This window comes from Synchiropus splendidus, chromosome 11 (genome assembly GCF_027744825.2).
Source record: "Synchiropus splendidus isolate RoL2022-P1 chromosome 11, RoL_Sspl_1.0, whole genome shotgun sequence".
Taxonomy (NCBI): Eukaryota; Metazoa; Chordata; class Actinopteri; order Syngnathiformes; family Callionymidae; genus Synchiropus; species Synchiropus splendidus.
In genome coordinates, this window is record NC_071344.1 from 14782334 (window position 1) to 14808303 (window position 25970).

At 45.0% G+C, this 25970-nt stretch overlaps 1 protein-coding gene across 7 annotated transcripts in view; it reads right to left on the minus strand.

Annotated features, from left to right (window-relative positions):
- The window catches only part of frmpd3 (FERM and PDZ domain containing 3), a 63967-nt gene that overhangs the window by 19673 nt on the left and 18324 nt on the right, over window positions 1-25970 (minus strand). For all 7 annotated transcript variants that reach the window (XM_053878901.1, XM_053878907.1, XM_053878902.1 and 4 more), the window contains exon 2: window positions 16309-16388. The gene's annotated coding sequence lies outside the window, so the exon portion shown is untranslated. The remainder of the gene's footprint in view (window positions 1-16308; window positions 16389-25970) is intronic.

Sequence of the window (25970 nt, forward strand, 5' to 3'; positions counted from 1 at the left end):
ATAGCTTGAAATAAAAAAACAGGGGAAAGGACACTAAAGGCCTCACAACCAATGTTCTATTTAGAATTAGTTCAGAATCTTTTGTCTTTGATAGTTTTGGAGCTCATGAGGGTCGTACTTCAACCACCTCCACCTCCGTCCATTTGCCAACCAACAGAAGACCACTGTTCCAGTTCAGCTTGTATCCAACTGACTGTCAAACGCTGTGGTTTGGACTTGTTCTGTTCCCAACTGTACGGCTGGAGACCACTCATACACGTCCTCCATGACAGGTGCTGCTGCTAGCTCGGCGCTGGCCGTCACACTGCTCGTCTCCCCGTCAGCTGTCAGGCAGGGGTCATTAACAGGTTTCAACTCTCAGCTGCTCAGAAACACCAGACTTCATTCTGACTTACTTTTGTCTGTTTTTAATGCAGTAGGGTTTCCAGTTTGTAGCAGTGGTATGCAGATGATACTCACCATCCCTGGAGCCTCTGTACTGGTCACTGCTGTGACATGATGTAATGCAGTACATCCAGTTGCTCTTATATGTTGTGGACTGAAACTTGCCATCAATATAACTTAAGTAGTCAACAGCAACAAGGTCCGCTCAGCTCATCTCTTTTTTCAAGCCCATGGCTATTGAATGTCCTCAGTGAGACCTGTGTTCTATAAACACGGCTTGACTCTGGTGATCTTTGTTGAGAACTGGTTGTTTGGATGGGCAGTTCACGTGATCAAGCCGCTGCTCCGAGGGCTGGATTGTTAAAACGGTCCGTTGGCCTTTGGCGTCATTTCTGGTCATCTGAGCGTGACTTGTGATTTAGGCTGTAAAATTTCACTGCTGTGTGCCCAGTTAATTGGCCTGGTTTATGAGGGGAGGGAGACAGTAGCGCTCGGAGAAACACAGAATCTGATGGACGGCGTGGCAACAATCTGAACGAGAGTGGCTTTGTGTTGCATCACTCTGTCGTGCTAATAAAGCTGGTGTTTTACTGAGGCAACACTGGCCCTTAAATGGCTCTAAAAGGACCTTTTTACATTTCCATTCATTGAGATTCACTGTTACCTCTCCCAGAATCAGAAGCAGCTGTAGTGGCCAGCATAGCAGCCAGTGGCCCCACAGTCATTTGCTCTGGATCCCGACTGGCAGACTCAGCGTGCCATCCTTCGATTTCCAGCCTGCAGGTTCACTGCATTCAGCCAAGATTTGACAAGAACGCGTGGAAGAAAGTCCTTTCCTCTCCATGGATCCCAAACTCTAGAGCCAGTGATGATGGCAGATGAAAGGTTAGGGACAGGGACGTGGTCAGGTTTGGGGAGACGCACCTGCTTGGTGGATTGTAAGAGGCAGAGAAAGCTTGTCCACTAGCATTCGTCTTCATTTGTCCCGGAGCAGCTTGTGAGCAAACAAAGTAGCGATGATGGCAGCGGGGGCAGACACCGAGGCAGTTCAGCTCAGGTGAGCGACGTGTTAAGGAAAGTTTCAGCGTCTGGTCAAATCTATAGCAGCGAGAGTTTGTATTTGTTTCTTAATGGGATTGGGACCAAGGAACATTGTTTGCCTCAGGGCCGTGGGCTCCATTGTGAGGAAGTTGTATCCACCAGAAAAAATCCATTCTCTTCAGATGGCTCTTAACCTTCCCGCCTCCTCCTCCTCGCTGCGTCAATATTAGCTTGATGCTAAAGCAAATGATGAACACAAGCATGTTGAATGACTCTGAGGTTGTGATGTGTAGTCATCGTTTTGTCATCCAGTCATATTTCTATGGAAGGTTTTTTTTTTTTACGATTCACTCTTTATTCTTAAGTACTAATCAGTTTTAAGCACAGATCAGATGTAGGGTAATGAAAGGAAGTCGAGGTGAAGGAGGTGAAGAGGAGAGTGCAGACAGGGTGGAAAGGGTGGATCTGACCTCTCAGGGTGGCCTACCATGATGTTTAGAGACAGAAACTGGAACAGAGTGACCAGGAAGGAAATCAGAGGCTCAGTCCATGTGGAAGAACTTCGAGAGGTGGTTTGAGGAGAAACAGTTTGCATGTTGGCTAGAGAGGCTGAAGGAAGTAGAAGGAGACAGATGCAGTGTGATTCATGGATGTGATGGAAGAAAATAGAACTGTACTTGACCACAGTGCTCAGTATGTTGGGTGGTTTCTGTTCTAAGTGTTTTATTGAGGTTTAACTTGGTCTTCAAGCAGAGGACGGACCAATGTATACAATACAGGCCATTGCTTGATCAACGTTTGGGTGCAGAGATGAGGGTGTTAAAGGCATAGGCCAACCTGTGGCTCCCGAGCCACATGCGGCTCTTTCCCCAGTTTCATGCGGCTCTTCACCAAATGAGCCGCCGAACTGGCTGAGATTTTGGTCAAGTTACTGTTGAGATGACGGTTTATACAGGAAATAAGAAGAAAAAGCAAGAGCTATTCCGGCGAAATGTCAAAATATTGTTCAAAGACTTGCATTTCACTTTGGAGCACGTTCAATGGCGATGTGAGTGTCGGACCTCAGACTTGGAGCATTATCAGATCCACCATCAACACGACAAACATGATTTAGTTCCACGTTTGACTTTGTCCTTCCCTAAACTAAAGGTATGGCATGTGTTTCACCTGTGATCCATTGTTGATAGTGGTGAAGTCTGTTGAATTCAGTGGAGTGAAGCTGAGACGCTCGAGTCTGCTGCGTCGCTCGCACACACAGACTGGGGCCACGTTATTGGTGGCATGAGCCACGGCCACAAAATAGAGAAGTCAAATAAATGGCTCACACATTTCTATCTACGCCGCTTGATATTTCCAGGACAGTCACAGTAAAATGGATGGATTTGAAAAAGACATGCACAAGACATACGCCGGACGTGAACCAGCAACCTTGTGACACACAGGGATGTGCTTTAGCCGCTGTTCTGCTGCTAAGTAGTGAAGATGATTTTTTTTATAGCCAGAAAAAAAGTCAAATAAAACCCAAATGCAAAATGATTTATCCCCAGCTTATCCGCTCATTGAAAAGTTAATTCACTAGTGCAGCTTGGCATGAAATTGAAACGCTTTTACATTTGTTTGAGTTAGTCATAATCTCTGGTCAGGCAAATGCAGACTGTAAAACTCTCAGTCGACATTTCCAGGTTCTTATATTTCCCCTAATGAAATGACCCCATTCTCATCATATATATGTGTCACGACTGTATGTATGAAAAAGGCTTGTGTAATATAATAATGAAGTGTTTGCACTGCAAAAGGTCATCGCAGGAAACAGGAACTCATTTTACACCACATTACCTGGTGTTGTTTTGTCTCTTCTCATGAACGTCTTCTGTATTTATTGGTTTCATTTTTCTCTCCCACGCTACACTTGCTGTCCCCAGTGCTTAGAGGCATGAATAAAAATGTGTTCAGGTTAAAGAGAGGCACTTATATTCAGTTTTAATGAGTTCCATTGTTGGAGGTGTTATCTTTACCTTTCGCCTTCTGTGGCCCATGCTAGATGACTAACTGTGATTTAACTGGGAGTAAAGAGTTTTCTCCAGTGACTTTCCGACATCCTCATTTACAATGCCTCAGTGTCTGAAGTGCTGTCACTAATTCAAGCTTGTCCTCAAGTTTGGAAGGACTGTGTCGACCGTCGGGGGAACATGAGCCGTCCTACAACAGTGCTCACGCGTGGATGGCATCTATTCAGAAAATACCAAGCACAAAGCCAGAAATAATCCCTGTGTTTGACAATATCAATTTCCCATTGAGGTGTATTGATCTAGAAAAAGAAGACTGGTGTAAGGGGCTGAAGCTGCCTGGAGCCAATTTAACTGCTGCAGCCTCGCTCTCATCTTAGCGCAGAGTTTTGATAATTCATTCATCATCAGTTGCTTGTCCTTACTGGGCCCTCAAGCACTTGCCCACAACATCCTCCCCATGTGTCTAAGGAATTTCACTTGGCTTTTTTGGGGCTGTGGAAGAAGTGCCAGGAGGAAAAAAAAAACCTCACACACACACACACACAGAAAATACTGAATGCTCTGGGGCCCTTGATTTTACATCTGCACCATACTTTCTATTCTCCAGTCAATGTTTGATAATGTGACACAGAAATGGTTTTCTTTATGTAAATCTGTATTTTCCTTTAAAGTGAGTCAGTTGTCTGGAGGGAGAAGCAACAAAGCAGCATATGCAAGGGAAAACAGAATAAGGAATAAGGCAGATTTTACAGTGGGAACAGAAAAACAGGGCTGAATGAAACGAGCTGAAGTAAATCTCTTCTCTCAGACTGAGGACGTTCCACTTGACTACGTTTGATTCATCAGTCAGAAGCTGGAGGCAGAGACCCATGTGGGATTTATTTATTTCTCCCAAGACCTTTTTGACAGTGCTGCCTTCAGCACTGCTCACCCTGCGGAAGGCTGGGTTTATGCACCTGACTTGACCTTTTCTAGCTCTTCCAACTCCACTCCATGCTTCACCATACTCTCCTGTATGAAAATGATGTCCACGACTGCAGTGGTGCTTTGAGTGGCCAGAATCTCCAAGTGAGGCAGAGCGGCTGTGACAGCACCAGAGCGACCGCATGTCCTCACTGTCACCCTTCAGTGAAGCTGCAGCTCTGTTGACAGTGGAACAATGTGCACTGACGTTGACTCTATATGAAATGCAGCTTGGCTACCGGGCTCGCTGCCAAACTCTCTGATCTCAAAGTTTTGCCCCACGATGGCCTGGAATTCATTCGGCTTCAGTGGGACGTCTCTGCTCTCTTCGCTGCTGAGTTTGAAGTCTTGTCGACAGTGTTAGTGAAATGAGTCGTCCACAATGGAGTCTTGAAACACAAAGTTGCGTATCAAAAGTACATGTTCTTGTTTGGCCCTAAGCACTATTTGTAGCTCCCATCACTGAGGTCCCCATTTTTGCTGACTGTTCTTCAGCTGTTTTAGGTTGTTTCTGAGCTTTGCTACTGTCAACAGTGACCTAAATTCAGGATTGGAACAAGGTTCCTCTGAGACACGGTGAGGTGCTGACACTGTGTAGCAGTGGAGGTCTGGGTATTAGCTCACCGGACCTCAGATGAGTCCACGAGACATACCTCCCTGGTGGTTCAGCATGTGTCCATGGTGGATATCCAGCCTTGTGGAACGGATGCAGAATTTGGGCTTTAAGTTCTGTTACTGTGGGGCAGATAAGTTTTGGATCCGGCAGAAATCGTCCCACTGTCGCGGGATGATTACACATGCCCGTGTACAGGGCATCCCTTCCTCTCTTCATTGATGCACATTGTCATCTGCCAAATGAATAAAAACATCTCGAGATGTGTGTAATTGGTGATGAGTTCTGGTTTTGGTGCGATATCAAATTAATTCAGTGAACACATGTCAGCCAACCAAGACGTGTTCTGCGTGATGAAAACATCGTATTTTGCGGCTATAAATGTTACGCATGTGGAAAAAAGAGCCATCAGATCCTTCATTTCAATTTAACCTGACACATTAGAATATATGGAAATAAAAGATCCCTGAGAGGCTGTGAGGGAAGAGCACTATAAATAAATAGATAAACAAAAAAAAACAAAGTGTATTTGGTTCTTGTCTTCATGTATTTTGATGTGAAATTCTGAAGGAATATTTCTTTTCTCCCTGGGACATTTATCTTTTAGTGGAAGTGTTTCACCTAATTCTGCCTTCACTGGAACAAACTCCGCCTCTTGTTTAGAACACAGCCAGGTGGAGCTTGGTGACTGCTCCACCCTGTCATCTCCCTCCTTCACCTCTGACTCCACTTATGCTGGCCTGTGTGTGCTGAGAATAGCAAGTGGCCTGAGTGAGGACGTGTAATGATCAGACCCGCTGAGCTGCCATTCTCTTGCTGGCTGTCTGGACACTGCGGTCCGGCTCAGCCCAGGACACTGCAGCTTTTTCCTCGCCACTCTGGCAACACACGCTCCACAGTCTGGACTATCTAGTTTGAGTCCAACTCTTCTGACATACGCTAAAACAAAAGTCTCTTTTCAACTGCTGAACTGACTGGAGCAGCGATAGCTTTGGCAGTCTGGTTCTGATTGTCCTCTTGATCTCACCCTTGACCAGGTGTGGAGCCGCAAGGCTTTGGAGTCATGTGTCTTTCTTTTCATGAAGTGGGTGTCTGTCACCTGCCAGCTGTCCAGTGAGCAGGTAATCTATACATGCTTCAGTCCATTTCCATGTTTGCATGGAAGATATGGCGCATTCATATGGGCCAGTAGGCTCCGACTGAGCCTCCTACTGTAGACATTACCAGATCACCATTCCCCCTCGGTCCATAACTGTATTCAAACAATCATCATTAGATCATAAAAGCCAGTGGTTCAGAATATTACACCTAATGTTTAACATGTATTTATGCAAAGACACTTATTTATTAAAGAATTCTAGGGTAAGTTGTGTTTTTAGAGCAAGTGTCGCTCAGATCAGAGCACAGAAAGTGTGCTATCTTGCACGATGACTAAACCTCATGGAGCCAGTCTTTTCCCTCTTCAGTCGTCCATCTTGTATTAAAGCTCCAGAGACGGTCCAAGCACTCTGTGAGCCCCAGTCATACGCTGTCTTCTGCGTTCACCCTCAGCATCTTGGAAATGAATATATGCTTGGCTGCTCTTGGTACTTTAATCCATTTAATGCACCTTGGGCAAGAGAGATGGGAGCAGTATGTAGACGACCGGTGTGCACATCTGAATGAGCTCAGCCATTGTCATGGAAGCCAGAGACTGAAGGCATCGCTCTCCGTCAACTGTCATTTCTGATACACCAGCACGCATCTGTCAGAGAGGAATGTTGGGCTCAGATAGTGCCGTGCATTTTGCTCCAAACCTCAGTATATTCTTCGACTTGATGTCTCACAGTCAATGACAACTTCCAATGAATCAGTGGTGGGCAGTTGGATTTCCACATGAGGAGGGAATGATATGCTGCTGCCATCAAACCTACTCAGTTGAAGAGCCTAAAACATGAATAGTTCTGTTGAATATTAGGTTCCATGAGTCATAACATCGCACATGATTATGAAACGTTTTTATTCTTTAATACGTCATTTCCATGAATCTCCCCATACAAGGCAACATTTATATAAAAATCTATAAATTTGAATTAAAGAAAAAAGAAAAGAGAAGAGGAAATAATGTCTTTTCAGAAAAGTGACCATTGGGAATTGGGTGAAAATGTAAAACGTAGATGAACTCACATCAGGCATCACTCCAGACAACATCTCTGAATTTTGTAGCGTCTAATAAATATTAAATAAATGCTACAGAGCTTTGTTTTGGAGCCATGACCACCAGCATCTTTGCTGCATTCATCCAAACTGCTCCAGTCGGAGATGAAGGTTCCAGAACAATGAAGTCGAAACAGATGCAAGCGGTGACACAACCCCGGCTCTCCATGACTCCACCTATAAATCCTGACTGTGAAAACCTGCAGAGGCAATATGGCGACGCACAGCCTGAAGTCTGACCTCCACTCGAACGAGTCAGATTTACGACCAGCCGCTCGAACGTTGATTGTGGTGAGATTGGATTGCACTTGAGAAAAGCAAAATCGCAGCTGCATCCCGACCACTTGAAGAGATCAAATCCATCTCTCGACACCAGCGCACGATAAGAGCAGGTTGTATGCAAAACAAAATTACAATGAGATATGTGCAGTCTAATCTAAGCTCCATAAATACATTACACTCTCAGACAACAACAACAACAGCTACTACAATAATAAAAGCTGTAACTGCAGCATTGAAAGCTCCTTTTTAACCACTTGAATACGACACATCAATATTCCAAAGGCGTATTACATGTGTAAGTAGAATGTCTTCAAAGGGTCTCAGGCCTGTATCTCCAGCATGTTAGCTGAACTGTCAAGTTTAGGAAGTGCATGTGTGGCCAGTGCTGGAAACAGCATTCTTCCCTGAAAATCGGAGCGACTGTGGATCGATATCACACATTGAGAGACGGATTCAGACTTTTGTTTTGATAGATCCAGTCGCGTATCTTTTCAGAAGCCAAATTTGGCTCAGCACTGATGAAGTTCAATGTGAAGTTTGCACGTTTAGAATTGCTAAAATGAAGGATTGTAAACCCTCTTCTGAATTACATGCTCATTGTCAGAGAAAAAAAAAGGCATTGACTGCGCTTGAGGAGAAAAACATTGTCAAACCAGCCGCATGTGGAAGCTGAAACAGCCACATGTGCTGTTCTTTGATGGGACCAATAGAATGACAATATCATCTGTTCGATTATAAGATAAAATAAAGGGTATATTTATTGACAAGCTACGGTATACAGTCAGCTTTCATCAACTCATGAAAGTCAATGGGGCAGCTGGGAGCGCTACATGCTCCTGCAAGACGCTCGGGAGTTGTTCTATATTCAGAATTTGGTGTAACATGTGCGCGAGGCTCCTGCAGCTAGTGGAGGTGGTTCTCGGTGAAATGGCTTGGTATATTACTGAATCAAATGATGGACCCATACATAGATTTAAACAACAAAATATTGTTTATTTTGCATGTTTGACAATAGCACAATAAATCACGATGGTGTCTATATTCAAGTTTTTATATCACCTTATTTGAACTAAAGCTCTTTTAATGTCTTGAAAATATTTGTATAAGAATTTCAATTTTATAAGAATTTCAAGTACATACAGAGTAGTGGAAACCCTGGCCATTGTGTAGGGAAAAACATCCCTGAACAAAAGCAAACAGATGCTTTTGTTTGCTTTTGTTCAGGGATTCCTCCATGTTTGTTGTTGTTGTTATCATCCTAGCTGCCACGTGTCTTGTGCATCAGTGTGATCAGTGGACCAGGATTCACATTCACATTTTTCAATCTAAAATCATTCAGTTTATGCATTCATTTGAATGTTTTATTCATCTGTGTTCCACATATTTTATTTACGTCTCTTTACTATGTCACTCTGTTTTTTCCCCAGTTTTGTGCTCTGATCATTAAAACATGTGTCCTCTTTTTGTCTGGCCTCATCATGAAGTCATGAGGAAGCATCTTCTGGCCTGTGAGATCGTGAATTTGAACAAGAGGTGTTTGCAGAAGATAACAAAATGATTTTTGGTGATAGTGTCAAACTACGTGCTTTAAAAGTAGCCACCTTCGTTGCTCATATATAGAACAACACGTGTTGCTTTCATGTTGGGTCCCAATGGTTCAGGAAAGTTGATGGGTTTTAGTCGATCGGTCTTCTTTTCTCGCAGACTGTGTGAAACATTGCATCAGTAACGCTGCAGAAGTCTATTTCTGGGTTGAAATAATTGAAGTGCCCTCGGAGGAAAACTTTGCTTCTCCCAGGAGTCTTTTTTCTTTGGCTGAGCAGACATCGATCAACCCTTGTGTCTGGACTTTTTTTTTTTTCTCAAACACCCCCTGAGCCTCTTAGGACAATAGACAAGCTATTATTTTGAAATTTTCCCAGTTCTGGAGGCAAAGGGGGGCTGGGGCAGGTGGGTGCTTACTAGTTTAATGGTCCTTCTCTCGCCAATAACCAGATCCAGGACCAAATAAAAATGGTTTGGATTGAAGGAAGCTATTCTTGTTTCCTCAGTCCGTCTCGAAAGGTCTTGAGTAGAATTCTGGAGTCTGCCCAGTCCAATTCATTTGAGACTGAGACAAGTCCAAGGCTCTTAGAAAGTGAGACTGGCCTCAAGACCAAGACCGATCTGGAGTATTACAACACGAATAGTTACCAGCACATCAGAGCATGTGGATACAAAAGGAGGAGGTACGTAGCAGGAATCAGTCCAGCCACACACAGGTGAGTTTTACTGACTGAACCTCCAAGCCACTCGACTGCGCTTGACTATTCCCCCAGATCAATGGGTGCATTTGTAATAAGGTGACATCTTTGTTAAGTTAACTCACGTGTGCCACAAGTTTTAACTGAGCGGTACTTCATTGTTGATTGCAGTTGAACTCCATTAAACTGAGCAACCTTGACTCCCGGATCGATGCGGACACACCAAAGTCTCCTCTCTCCACTGGCGCCTGTTGTGGCTCCCTCAGCTAATCTTCACGGCGTGTCTGCTCCTTAGGCACTACGGTAGCCGAAGCTCAGCTGTGTGAATCACGTTCAGCAAAGACGCTAAGACGTCGTGTTGTGTGAATTGAAATATGAGGAGGATGAAACAACGGCAGGGTGAATCTGATGCCCTAGGGTGTGGAGATATTTTCTGGGTGAAGCAGATAAAAAACAAGCTCATGAGAGCAGAATACTGCTGAAAGAACTTAGGCCAGGAGGCCAGCTATACTCCAGCCATCAAGTGGAGAACGTTCGTGGTCATTTACAAGAATACAACAGCAGATGACGCAGACATTATGCACGAGGATCAGCTCCTCTAAACCTATGCTTCTGCAGTGGGTCGGGGGGTCGGTGGTGATGTGACTCCGATGTCCCTCGCCACTTTCTCTGCAGCAGCGTGAGGAACTTCAGGACCCTGTTGAGTCGGCTGGGCATCAGACAGGTGCTCACACGTGTCGCTCATCCAAAACATCCTTCACATAGAAATGTATTAGTCAATACTTTGCTGTTACAGTTCTGGAGCTCATCAAACTCATTTGGCCAGAAATGAATCACCTGTCCGACAGCCCAGCTCTCCCTTTGCTTTTAGGAATATTAGCAAGTGCTAAATCACCCCTGCGCCGGGTTTTGTCTTCTGAGTTATGAGCCACAACAGAGGAATCTGAAAGCCCTCAGATGACGTTTGGAATGTTAAATTGAGAGCTGCAGCAGGTAATTAGGACGGTCGCATGAGACATTAGCTTCTGGGCCTCTAGGTGGGGTTCTATCAAGTTCATTTCATGGTTGAAGGAATAGTTTTATGAAACACATGCACAGAGGTGTTTGATTTATATCGCGCTCGCACACAAACAAAGGGACGCAGGCGATGAACCTCTCAAGTGCGAGGCTTGCCAGCTGAGCATGGTCAAAGCCTGCACTTTCCTCTGTCGGGCTTTGGATTCGAGCTTCGCCGCGGTGTTTCAGTCGGACTGACGGACAGCTTCAGTGAAGTGCAATAAACATGCTGGTGACTTTGCTTGTAATTAAAACTGTCACACCACCTGAAATGTGCAATATTGCAGGGGACGTCGTGTCATATTGTCAGAGAAACTGCGGGCAGAGTCTTTCACTCTCACTCATACTGAGGTGTACGGCACATTTTTGATCCCAAGGCATCAAGAAGTGAGTATTTTCAAGTGGACTTTTGTGTCCTATGTTGTTGGTGATGGAGCTCTCAGGCCTGCTCCTGTGTAGATGGCACTCCATATGTATTCATAGCCTGGCAAAGGTTCTGAACCTTTTTGTTCTCGGGCCCACCTTTCCCAGAACAGATGGGCCCGGGGCCCATTCAAGTAATGGAAGTGACTTATACTAACTTATGTTTGATTTCATTTGTGATCAACAACCACATTTAATCTACACATTAAATATCATTGCAAAGATATTTGTCATAAGAAAGTCCAACCAGCAGCAGAACCAGGTGCTGTGGTACTGTGTCTAAATATCATAAAATAAAAAGAATATATTTTATTTAAACTCCAAAGAAGACGTAAGTAAAGTGTAAATGAAAGTATTGCCATAAAATGGTCTAATTCATTTTCAAAACTGCTTGAACAGGTGAACAGTGTTTACTGTAGGGGGCGCCATCACTTTCTTTATCATTGTTTCTTTTCAAGAACTTCTCAATAGTTGGTAACTATCACAGATGTGCAGCTGTCAAGTCAATTCAGTGACTCACTACTGCCACCATATGTGGCTCATGGATTAAAACTGAGCGTCTCACGGCCCAGAGGTGTAAACAGAAAAAAAAAGAAACTTTTAGCGGCCCTCTAGGAGGCACTCGCAGTCAAACCATGGGCCCCAGTCCTGTGGTTAAGAAGCATGGCACTAAAGAACACCCCGACTATGGCGCATGATCATTTGTGGTACTATATAAATGTTGGGAGACGTGCAGCCGGCGGCTCAACTGAATGTCTAATGCGTCTACATGCAACAACGACTTGAAAGTAGCCGCTGTTTGATGCCTTGGGAGTGAGCATGTGTTTGACCGGGAAGTGTCGAGGGACACCCTGGACAGTTGCCCAGTCCATCCCATGAGACTGTTACCGGCTCTTTTATGCTCCCTTTACGTATCGTAATTCTATCTTTCCGTTTCCAGCAATGTGCCCAGAGTCCAACGTTTATGACAGTAACAGTCCAGAACCAACTGTGGAGTCAGCATTGATCAAGTAGCTCCTGTAGCACAGGCAGAAGGATCCATCCAGATCCATATGTAATGTTGAGCATAACATGGACCTTAAGACTCATGCCAATGGACATTCTAGAGTCATCAATCAATCTCTGCATGTTTCTGGAAACTCCCGGAAATCCATTTAGAGGGGACCGACATTTGCACCCAGAATGACTCAGTAGAGTAAAGCCGGTTTGATGCTGAACTGAAACTAAGCTTGAGTTGCTGAAGCAGCTGTGTGTGGCTGGGTGCGACAGACTGACTGTGAGTGAATACAGAGGCAGAGCAGCAAATCCGCAGCAGAGGACTAGTTTTATGTGAAAGTACCCAGAGTAAAAAGACAGGGACGATCCGAGCAATGACAGGATGAATGAGGTGTCGAGGTCCAGACTGCAGTCGACAGCCACAGCCACTGCCACAGTGAGCAACCCCTCCTTCAGTGAGGGTCATCTTCTCAGAGCGTTCACATCTCAGAGGCTAGTTCTTCATGGTTCATATGAAAGTAGCTCTTAAAGTCTCAGACTTTCTGAAGACTCCATTAGAGTTCAACCTTCTGCTGCACCAGCCAGGGAGACGCAGGTCCTTCTGGCTAGACAGCGTGGAGATAAGAGGTTCTGTAGTGATGACCCTGGAAATGATGCAAGTGGCTCGGATCTGTGTCCGCTGCGGTCAGTCAACTGCACCAGAGCAGCACATTCAATTCATCAAGAGGATGAAATGGTGACTGATGGGGTCCCTGTCACTCTCAGTGGACCAAGGTTTTTGATTTCCATCTGGTTAGAGGAATGTTAGCAGCTGCAGGGAAGCGTGGCGTCCAAGCACCTGCAGGCCCTCTGGGCCTCCCAACAAAAGGCCTCGAGAGAAGGAAAAACACTGTGTTTGATGGCTCTTTTGCGTGCGGCTTCACACAGTGACTGCATAACCAGGCAGAGAGAGGTCCAGTGTCTGTTCGCTGGCCTTCTGCCCATTTACACGAAGGTAACACTGGCTTGAAAGAAGCTCATTGTGGTCCAGTCCAAACACAGGCCTTTCTTTGCACTTACATAGTTTGATTGTGTTCTATTTGTTTGAATCTCCATGTTCAGTTCATGGGTGGTTCATCTGTTTGTTCCTGAAAGAGCCACTCCAGCTACGATGCCAAGAAATACACAATCTTAAAAGAATTTCCACCAAAACTTTCAAGCTCAAAATAGCCGCGCCTACAGAGGGAGGCTGTGGTTTTATTGAAATGACTGCCATCTTGTGTCCAGGTCCGCTTGAAACCAAAGCAGACACAAACTAATTCTGTTACCAATAATGAAGTAGTACATCTTGAGCAGCATTAGCTCATAAAAACTGTTCTGGCCAGAAGGGCCGGCTTTGGCGAGGAAGCAGAAGCAGAGGAGCGGTGCATATCTTCCACCTAGCGAGGGAATTCTCAGGCGGAGCGAGGGAAGTGTGGGAGCCAGTGATAAAAGCCAAGCAGCATGACTCCAGTTGGAGGAGCGTACAAGAAAATACTTCATTAAGAAGGACTTCTCAAACCAGAAAGAAAAGCGGCAGTGAACCTCAAGACAGTAAAATCGAATAATGATGGTGAACATGCTTAGTTTAGTCAGGTTTGAACAATAATAACACCAACTGAGGTTTGCATCTGTCAGGCAGACTAAGCCCCGCCCACTTGTGCAACCGGTGATTCACGTTTCCGCTTTTGAAAACTGGCTGCATCACAGACTCACGCTCTGGCTACCCTGCAAATCCAAGGTCTGGAGCCTGGATTGTGTTTGGGTCAGGTGCAATGGGAGGCTGGAAGATGAGTGAATGAATAATTGAATCTTTGTCAAAGATCCAGAGTTCATCAGCAAACACCCACATTTGCAAACACAAAGAATGACTTCTGGCTCCACCCGACGGACGAGAGTGAGTCAGCGTGACGTGTAAATGTTGAGATGCGTCTGCTCACGTGTCTGTGTTTGAGCTAAAGTAGATGGAGGGTGGATTCCATTGGGGCCAAGTCAACTTTGTCTCACTGATGAAGCTAACACAAGGCGACGTGGACGCCTTTGAGTCTGAGGGTGCTTCCATCCAGCATGTGGGCTGTACGCACTGCATCTCATGAGCAGGAGCTGTGGTCCGCTCCAGACTGTGACGGCTGGTATGTATAAACATTCAAACGTATAAACGTGCGACAGCTGCATCAGAACACCTACAGCCCACCTAAACGCCTGTCCAACTGTGAAAGTTGAAAACAGGTTGCAAGTGTCTGAAGTGAAAAGCTCTGCCTGAAGAGTGAAACAAAAAGCAAACAAAAGTAACAAGAGCAAACATCTGCTGCTGTCAGAGGCTACAGAGAGAGATTTAAACGCTTCTTTGTGAATCTTTCAGCAGGAAGGATTCCTGCATCTCTCTGTTGTATCCGTGGCATGTTGCGCCTGTGTGGCCTCCTGCATTCATCTTTGTGAAAAGACATAAGAGGATGAGATTCTATTCTTGTCAGTTCAATGTGAATCTGTGCGACAAGAGAGAAAATGCCTGGTGTACACAACGAAAAACCATGGTTTTTCAAGCTGCAGTGTATGTACATACAGGAGAGGAAACGAGATGATGAGATGTCCATCACATCGCAGGAGGGAAAAAATCTTTTCAGATCAAAGCACTTATTTCTGTCTCCAGGATTTTCATGATTATTTCATATTTTACCTTTTAGACCTGAGGCTCAAATCTGTCCGAGGCAGATGAACCAGAGCCAAATGAACCAGCAGCACAGGCTCAAATATCGATGAACATAGCTGATTTAACCCTGGTATCAGTGCTGGTCTGGACTGCTACAAATGTGCAGGGTGTTATGCTACAGAGGCAGGTCCATCTGCCAAGCTTAACCTCAAAAGCTCTTGGGTTTTTCAAGGCTATCTGGGAAACATGGGACCAAGTCACACCTGGACATGTCTCCAATAAGTCTTACTCTGACCCACGTTGACCGTGCTTGGTTGGTACTTTAGCTTAACGTTAGCAAATCCACCACCGTATCACATGACTCTCATCAACAAAGATGGTTATAATACCTAGTTCATTTAGTTATGCACCAATTGCTAGTTTACAGCGTGAAGAATGGCTCTTCAAGTGATGGACGAAGTGTGAAGTTGCCTGCTTGTCCGTCATCTCGGCGCCACACGCCACAGCCATAGAAACTCAAATTGGATAACTCGTGAGTAATAACCCCCGACAAGCTGACACTGAGCGGCGAAGGGGGCGTGGTCAACGTGAGCAGCGTGACTGAGGGCGGCTTGATCCGATCATGACGCCAACGGTCGAGCCAGGTCATATTCAGTGCTGATAAGCCATCGTGTCTCAAGTCAATTCAAGTCCCGAGTCAAATCTCAAGTCTTTCCTTTTGTGTCAACTCCGAGGGTCACAGTCGGAGTCAGTCCCCTGCAGCGCCTCACCACTCGCAGGTGATCCTGACTGTCAGCAGCTGATGTGCCTGACACTAACACTCTGACCACAGGACTCACCAGAGCTTCCTGTCAATGGAGCATTATGAAAATTTAAAGAACATAAATGATGACTTCCAACCTTCCACACGGGGAAATTACTGCCACTGGCAAGTCTCATGAACTTCAGTCATGAATTAGCCCTTCAATATTCAGCCAAGATTCCTAGACGAAGATGAAATTGAAATATTATTATTCACATTTGTATTCATTCATCAATTCATGTGACCTTCATGTCAAATTACAAGACACTAGTCAAGGCTCAGAAACTTGGAACATTGCACTTGCTCTCTGACCCCAGCTGTGCCTGATACCTTACTTCACCTTCCACTCTCACGGAGCAGACCGGGGGAGAGAGAGCAGCGGCTGCACCATTTCCAAAGCAGCGTTGAAGGGAAACCCGTGTAAAAGCACTCTCGGCCTCCGGCGTGCCCGCTTCAGCCCCGGTGTTTAAGTAAGAAATTGATCCTCTGTGCCAGACTCCACACATCCACAGCGAGCGGCTTGATAACTCGCCGACTGAACTGAGTGTAACCTCATTCAATAAAAGTGGGTTGTGTGAAGATGCTAACAAACTTAGGGACGTGAGAAAGGAGGAGGGAGATTATGTACTTACAGGACTGTGTGTTCTCAAGGCCTTAAAGGTGCGTTTCCGGTCCAGCAGGGATCACCTGGAATCACACACCGGAGTCGGGTCTGCGTGGAGGGGAAACACAAGAGATCAATTCTTCTTGAAAGCAAAGCATGCTGGGATGCCTCCTCGGTTTTCTCATCTCTCACAAAGTGAAGAAAAGGATGCTTACGAAACTTTGTATAAATGGATATAAAAATGGAAAAAAAACAGACACAAACAGAGACTGATCATAATGGAGACTCTATTGAAAGCTATGCAATGTAAAAGTATAAATAAAAATATAGGCGACACAGCGTATCTTGTTCCAGCAAAACAGATGATATATCCAGTATTTAAAAGCTGGATCACATGACTTCTTCATCCAGCTGTTACGTTCAGCCTGGTTTTGATCCACTGGACATCATGAGCCCAACGGTGACGTCTGTCAGGAATCCTAACTGGTCCCACGCTCCCGGCTCATGCCGGTGTGGGAGGGTGTGTGTCGGCCGATTACAGGGTTGAACTGGCTTTCAAGACTAAGTCGTTTCGGCCTTGAGGAAGTCCCTGTGCAGAAGCACTGCTCCGTCAGGCTTATGCTGGCTTCCGCCTCGTGACGCGGCTGAAACTCTTCTTGAAGCCTCTTCTGTCGCCGTGTAGTTTGGTCTAATGATTATGACCACAGTGTCATGAGTGGATGGTTTGGGAGGTGAAGGAAACCACCTGCCATTTAACACAACTGCTGCACTTCATTTCTCACCTTTTTGAAGTGCTGTCTGAGCATGGATCATTGAGTTGCCTCCAGGAGCTTGTGTCCCCTACACCCACTCTCTTTGGGTGGAATTCTCTAAGGAATCAAGTGTGCCATCTCTTTACTAGTAAACAAGGAAGTAAACGTGTAGAGGTTCTCTGTCCTCACCTCAGTGTCACCTACAGTCTTCAGCTCCCTGCAGGAGCGTCACAATACACAATGAAAAAACTCCATAAAGGAGTCCACAGGATGAGCTACAGCTGTTGAAGTGTCAGCGACACCATCATTGACTCCTGCTGTGCCATTCATTCCTCATCCTCCCTCAGGTGCTGGAGCTTATCCAAGCCACAGAGACGGGACTAAACCCCAGCCAGGTTGCCAGGTCATTGCTTTCTTGCTGAGTCAGCACTAGCTCATCAGCTGCCACAGAGCTCAATATCAAGAGCAAGAAAATGACTTCATAGATAGGGTTTGCTGGTAGAGCGGTGGTCAGGATCAAAGGAAGCAGGTGAGGGTTCCACTCCTGCGCACACAGTCCTAAACACACACTTGTGGATTGGTCACTGCTGTCCTCAATTTGTGGTTCTCTGTCTTGGCTGAACGTGCTTGTGACCCTGGAGAACCTCAGGAGAACTAGAACACACCCTTAGAAACAGCAAAGATTCTGCTCTGGAGGAAGTCAGAGCTTGTTTATGGAGTTTGGCCCTGTTCAAACTTTGGCATAAAAGTCAAAGAGCTGTGACACCGCCTCCATATCAAGTGATGCTCTTGTATATTTGACTCACGAACTGCGGAGCTAAGCTCTTTCTCCAGCAGCCCCACAGTCGTACGTCTAAAGGAGCTTTAGCCTGCGAGAGGAACAGAGATATTCAATAATAATGATGGTCTATATTGTCATGAGTCAACATTTCAGGCTGACGTTTCTAATGCAAGTTTGCTTCACAATTGCACTGGGATGGGTTGCTGCAGGAGTGTGAGCAGTGTCTGTGTCCACGGCTTGAATCGACTGCAGGACAACGATGACAAACTTGCGTTTCATAATGGTCTCGCTTGAGGCTGAAGTGTGAGCGGTTATCACAGTTGCAGGAGAGACAGCTGACCTGGTCCTCCGCGAGGGACTTTCTCCTTCATGATGTTGTTCAGGAGAGAAGGATACTCCTGATGCTAAGGAGCATCCTTGGTTTCAAACCCCCCCCCCACAATTCATCCCTGTAAGACCAGGTCTGACCCACCAAGTCGTTTTACTGTGGCCCACAAGAAGTAGAGATACCTGAAGTTCTAAGCAAATGGGATACGACTTATGAATTACAAGCTGGTTTGTGGGGTAGTTTCAGCATTTTCAGCCCGCTAGAGTGGTCAACTAGAGGGCTCAGAAGGATGAATGGGTGACGGTGGGGAGCACCCAAGTCCTTCTGAACACAGGAAGTCTAGCCAACGCTGTCGACACCAAACTTGAGGCAGCTGACCAGGACCTTCCCACTGAGAGGTTCCAGCCCTCATCAAATACGAGGGCTGTCAAAAAATGTTGTCATTCACTTCTTCAGTTCAAGACGCGGACTATGATCAGGTTAGAAAAATAAAATCACTCAAATCATTTATTTTTCACGACCAATTCCGCAGGTCTGTGTTTGACTGTAATGGCCCAGGATCATGCTCTCATCACACGACTAGTTGAAGTAAAGACAGAGGAAGCGCTGGCAGCAGGGATTTGACCGGACGGGAACCAAACCGATTCTCTTGGTGACATCATGTTCTGTCTCAGACGAAGATGTAATCCCAAACAAGACTGAGCAGGAGTCAGACGTGACATGAAAGTGGGAGAATGTTAATGAGCGCCAGTGTGGCCAGATCACATGACTTCTTCATCCGGCGGGGCCCAGAGCAGGGCAGAGCAGGGCCCAGTGGGGGAGAGAGGGGCCCGGCAGGGACTATCCAGGTCAAACCAGCTGGTGGCGCTCCAGTCTACATGCGTAGGTGCAGTCCACGAACAATGAGTTTTGATTCGCTCTGATTCGTTTCACTCAGCTCAGATTTGAAATTTGATTCCTCAACAAGACAGGGTGTTGTGTGTGACAAGCACCAATGGACTGGAGCGCAGATAGAAAGTATGGCGTGGAGCTGAAGGCCAGGGATGCTGTAATGTCCTCCTCATATTACTGCGCTCCACTCAGATCTGATGAAAACCTACTGCAATGATTCTGCCACTTTATCTTTACCAACCCACCCATCTAATATTGCTCTGACCAGAAGGCCTCCTCTTGGAGCAACCATCAGTCTCCCACAGGCAAGACACAGGAGCATGTCTCGTATTCATTGGAAATTGAATCTAGGACGAGGAAGGGATCAAATCTTTAGTGATGCGGCCAGACATCCTGGGACATGGAGCGAACTGACAGGCCAAACTGCTTACACAACACGGAGGCGATGCTAGGCTGATCTCATTTTAGCTGCTGAGATTTCTGAGATCATGAATTCACCTGCCACTTCATCTGTTAAGTCCACGGATCCTCTGATCAGCTCCAGCCTTTGCGACCCAGCACTGGCTCTTACTGTTCTCCACAGCGTTAGGGAGAGAGGAGACATAAATTCCCTTGAGTGATGAGACAATCGTTTTAAACTGCTACATTCATAATCCAATTAAAGGCTCAGCACTTCACAGGAATCCAGGGATCATGATGCTATCATTCAGCACGACTCAAATGGGTGTGTTGTTTCGCCATTTTCAATTTTAAATTCTGCTTCTGGAATGTTTGCGCACCAAATGTGCACAAATGCAATGCAATGCAATACAACATCACTGTAGTACAGAGCAACTTCAGTCTGAGTCGAGTCTTTCAAACTCGCACTCCAGCTTGAACGTGGATCGACGACTCACCTGAATATTATGGTTTATTGTGATTTTTCTGATCCTATTCCTGGCGAAAACAAGTTCCTTTAAATGTTTGAATGATGTCCAGTTTAATGCAAACCATTATCCACAACTGAAGTGACCACTGTCTGCGCTGACGTGTGTATGAAGGTGACCAGTTGGCTTTTGTCTCTCCTGCCCTGAGGAGACGTTGGCTGTCGTCGCTTCAGCTTGTATAGTAACTGGGGTGAAACTTGCTCCTCCTACTGGATGTCTTACTGACTCATTTGAAATGAAGCTCTGCTCCTCATCAGCCAGTGTCGCCCCAAAATAGACGGCTCCACTCATCAGCCCTGACGTTCCATTGTCACACCTCCGACTCCGTGTTTGGGATTCACAAATGTGACTTGCCTCAGGTTTGATACCAGGGGCTCATAGCAGGTGATATTTTAATTCTATATCTGGTCAAATCTCAAAAGAAATGACATTTTATTTTCTGACTTAACAGAGCACAGTAGATAGCAACTTAATACGGAATAAACACAGAAGTTAGGTTTTAAATGTGTCTATTTCCCAGCACCTCCAATAAGAATATTGCTGTGTCATTTCAACTCGCAACTGGTGATGAAGCCTCTTCTGATGATCTCATGCAGCTTCATGAAGCAGGGTCCACATTTCAGTGGCCATTAGATGGCAGCCTATGCCTTGAGATCTCCCCTCCTTCTAAGGCCTGGGATTTATCGGAGCATCGCTCGCTCAACTCTTGTCCTGATCATGGTCCTGAGTTGCTGCTCTCAGATCACAGCAAACTTCTCACCCTGCACATTTGTGTCCAAACCTCTTGCTGAGCGTATTGTTAAGGCCATGTGGCCTCCAACCGAGGGATTGGAATGTGTTCAAGTGTTTTCATTTCCATCCACAGTGAGCGAGTGAATAAACCTCTAGGGATTTGTTAAACCATGTCATTGGAATCTGAGGTCCACGTCGGCTCCGGTAGCAACACGGACCACCATATTTATGGAGAGATCAAAGAGAATCAGCGAAGAATAATTTATGATTTCCTTTGTTTTCCTCTCGGTTTAACTACTTCATTGCCTGCCTGATCTTAATGGCCTGAATCAAATGTGGGTTTGATCTTGGCCAGGTCCTTTGATGTCAGCAGCAGCAGGTCTCACGTTTCAGCACCAAGGACAGCGAAGAGCGGCCCTGCTCAGGTCTTCAAGTCACTGTCATCATGTCGCCTTTTTAGGATCATGATGTCAGCAAAGAACAGGGACATTATCACCAAGAGTATTTGTGCCAGATGAGGTTTTGCCTGGTGGAGGGTATATATATATATATATATATATATATATATATATATATGAGCAACTCAAACTCGTCTGTCCTGCTGGGAAACGTGCCTTTGAAGAACACACACACACACATATATATATATATATATATATATATATATATATATGTGTGTGTATATATAGTCTGAGAAACGCCTCAGCATTTGCGCAGTCTGAGGCGTTTCTCAGACTGCGCAAATGCTCAGTCTGAGAAACGCCTTTCCTTTGAAGAACACATATATATATGTGTTCTTCAAAGGAAAGGTGTATGTGTGTATATATATATATATATATATATATATATATATATATATATATGTGTGTGTGTGTGTGTGTGTTCTTCAAAGGAAAGGTGTTTCTCAGACTGAGCATTTGCGCCTCCAAAATGTGCGCACGTTTCCCAGCAGGACAGACGAGTTTGAGTTGCTCATGCAAACAAAACACACAAACAAAAACAAATGAATGTCCTGCAGGGACAGTTTAACATACGGACGCTGGTTTACAGAAAACAAAATGGCGTCACAGCCGTGAATGTTTTGGAAAGGCGACTGGACGGCTGAGGCTTCAGCACCACGGACAGCGGCAGCGGTTGTTTCTGGATAAACAGAGCAAAGCTTCCTAAAGAAGACCAAACATCGAGCTTCACTTTTGTCAGGGAAGTACAAAATACACACCCTTGTGATGAAATGTGTTTCAGGAAGGAGCATGTCGACCTTTCATTCTAAGGTTGACATGACTCACTCACTAATGAATTCCCATTCATACATTATGATGTATTTTCTGGCCGATCATGTATTACTCCTCTGGTTCTCTGCTGCTCTCCAAAAGTAATTTAAGTTTCACAGTTTAGAAACTGAATCTACTCAGAAGGCAGCTCAAAAAAATTATCCTCAGTGGAGTTGAAACTTTTTACCTCATTTCTTTTCGCTAAATCTATCACATAATAAGGACAAATTAAAATATGAGACTTGCAAAATGCAGTTTTCATATGATTTAGAATTAACAACCGAAGTAAACAGCATTTGTAATGAAATCCTACCAATTTAATGTGACAGTCTTTCTCCCAGTTTGTTGACTTGTTTAATGCGCAGCCTTTATAGAGCTGCATGTAAAAGTGTCGTTACTCCCGGCCCATAGAGTCCAGCAATTCCTGTTGATTTTTATCCAAACCCAAGGCAATCTGAAACAAATCATTTGTCATATTTGCATGCGAGGCCACAGAGTGAGCGTCACAGCCGAACAAAACCTGCTCATGCGGGAGAAAGCAGCGACAGATTGGAGAACATTCAAGACTTTTCACACATTCCACAGCACATTTTGTTCAATATTCCGATGAAATTGAGACGTGACTAACAATTTTCACACCTGGATGGACACTGGGCTTCAAACGACTGGCAGATTCTTTGCTTCTGCGTCTTGCTGTTTCATTTGTCTCTTCCACAGTAGCACTGCACTGAAGCTTCCTGCTCGCCTGCTCTCACTGATGAAACATTTATCTACAGCTCTTCCAAAATACCAGAGAGCACCAAGTTAGTCACCTTCCCTCTGATCATTTATTGTCCAGCACCATCAAGCCACATGATTCATCATCAGCACAAAGATCCTGAGAATCCTGTGGAGCAAAAGTAGACCTCACAATATCTGCAGGAGTGTCCTTTTATCATTTTTGCCTGAGAAATCTCATTAAAGTTTGAGAAGTGAAAGGGAATGAAATGGAAATCTGTCGGTGGGATTAAGGCAGTGGAGGATTTGTAGCTGGTGTCAAAGGGAAGGAGTCACTGAGAGTGACAACGGTGCTTCGTCAAGCACGCGGCATCACAAAAGAGTCAGGCCCACGGAACAACAACAAAATAAAAGCAATTTACATTTCCAGACAAAAGTGGACAGATTTTTCATCTTTGACAACAATATTGCCAAGTTTGCAAGACAAACTCTCCTTGTCTTACATCCATGTGTCTGGTTAGATTTGGTCAGAATTACTCTGCACCGTGTTTTGCACTGTTAGTTAGTTAGTTAGTTAGTACAAAGTAAGCACCAAACTCAAGCGTCGTTGTGATGCGGCAGCATTTATTTTGACCCAGTTTGGCCCGGAAATAATAGTAATTAAAGCAAAGTTGCTGTGGGCAGTGACCCAAAAAGAGAGAGGCTGGAACCCTTCCTTAGTGGGGAGGGGTGAGAAGCCCAGTCACGTGGGAGAGACTCAGAGGAGATGTGCCGCTCAAACAAACCATCAACTCACTGGGACAGTTGTGTTGTTTATGTTCAAAGGAAACAAGGACGTTCTCAGCAGTGACCCCTGAGGAGATGATCACTGGATTGGACTGGCAGACTTGTTTACCCATACCACATTTGAAATACCTAAAAGTAGCACACTGAAGTGGACTTGTACTTATACTCAAGTATACTTCATAAAATTGGCTGCAAGTATACACGTTTTTTTTCTCAGGGATTTTAAGTATATTATTGAGGAGGTCCAGAAGAAAAGTGTACAAAGGATCATGGGAGCGGGTGAACGCTGTCGACCACAGCTGGTGTATACAAACGTTGATCTACGATGTGCTCACATGGTCAACATGTCTGGGAGGTGAACGTGGTGACAAGAATAATCGCCTATAAATAAGATACTGACTTTAAATATACATTGAATCATTGAAATGTGGATGAGACATACATACCTAGTACACTAGTACAATACTTGTATACTTAGTGTATACTTGAAAGTGTACTTTAGTAACCTGAAAATGTTCCACTTTAGCCTGAGGAAGAGTAACATTAGTATGCTTTCTAGGAAACTACGAGTATCGGCTCTGGACTATACTTGTATACTCAAGTATACTTAATAAAATGAGCTACACTTGCTTTTTCTATATGGAGCTTTACTGCAGTTTTATTTTTTCTTTCTGTGTACTCACAACCAGGAATAAAGTATTGAAGCGAAACAATGATTTATCAGTGCAGATTTGTTGGACGAAGCGCTGAGTCTTTTCATATCTCACATCAGCAGCGATGAGTCAACGGAGGAGGCTGCGGCAAGGTGTCGACTAAAAGCTCCTAATGAAGGAGCCTGTTTATCAGACAGGAAGATGAGATCTATAATTGCAGCTCGCCATTGTCACTATGCGTCCGTGTACCGTCAAAGGTTCCGTGGTATTTATAGGCAGAGTGGGTGATGTAACGCAAATGGAGTGAGAAATGTGAAAGCCATTAAAATCTTTCGACAATAACCTCGTGAAAGTGTCCAGACCTGCCGCTGCGCTTCAAGTGGAACTGGCTTGAGTACAAAGTTGGAATGTGAGTCACAGCACACACACGTCCCAGCAGTCGGTGTGTCTTGCTTTGATCACCCCACTGCTCCATGTTCCCGCTCCAGCGTCTGACTTTGTTAAGCTTTTAATGGAGACTTGTGGGTCGGAGCCTGCTCGCTCGCTCTCACTTGCGTCTCTTCAGGGGGAAAAAAAGCAACAAGCTCATTAGGATTCTCGGTCTCTAGGGTCTGTTCTGCCAGGTTTGGCTCTCTGTGAGGACCAGGATTGGATGGGAAGGAGAGCGGTTTACGTCAGCAACACTGAGGAAGGTGGTGGAGTCAACATCGTAGGCTCATGCTGCTGGATCATGAGCTCTCATTCATCTTTGCTGAGGTTATTGCCTGCGACAGGAGGATGGTGAAGGAGAAGCAGGACACCCATCTTCCTCTACAAATTAAAAGCATCATTATTAACAAATTAAAAGCTGAATTTTTAGCAACATTGATGTATTTTTGGTTATTAATTTCTCATAAATGGAACAATATAATAATCTCAAAATCTCCGCTGAATATTGTTGAAATAATTGTCATTGTTCTGATGTGTCTATAGTCACATGTCACCTTTGGTATTGGTGTTAAACAATGCTTAAGTAAACTGCAATGGAATTCATTGATTTATTTATTTCTGTGTTTAAATAGTCCTTTGGCCCAAAGTGAGTGAAAAATTGCTGCAGATTTCCAGTGAATTTGCAGGTGGTGTTGCGTTGTGACTGGGAACAGACGACCAAATGTTGGTGGTGTTCTGATTCACCATCTGAATAATGAGAAAATTCCTCACACACTGTGGTGCGGGAGTCTTGTTGGCTCCTCCTGTGTGTGCCGCACGAGTGCGTACCGGAGCTCTACTGCCACCTGCTGCCTCGTTTTGCTTCACATTTCTTAGGTTAAAAACGGTTTTGAATTCTAAAAGTAAAGTAGATACAAGCAGAATCATGGGTTTAAAAATGATGAGTGCATCACACCTACATGGCGTAATGAAGGCTACCTAGATTGCAAATTCTGTCCACAAAACTTACATTGATGGATGAAGAAAGGATCCCAGACTGGTACGACATCGATGAGTGACGAAGGATATCGCCTCAGTGACTCTACACAACTAGAACTTTCGTCCACAATCCTGGTTCTGACAACCAACCGCGCAACAACATGTCATAGCGCTGGGAACAGTTTCGACAGAGCGTAGACTTTTATGTCCGCAGATGTAGCCAAGAGCCACTTCCATCACTTAAACTGGAACGTATGACCGTCAGTGGGTCTGTTGCCGGGTCTTTGTCACCGCGTTGACATCGCTCAGTATCACAGTATACACACTAGAATCACTGCAAATATAAGGTTGAACCTCATTAGACCCAACAGTCCTGAAGGTGTCCGACAGAGCTGCATGACAAGAAGAGAAACGAGTCCTATTTCCAGTCGCTGCTGAGTCCTGTG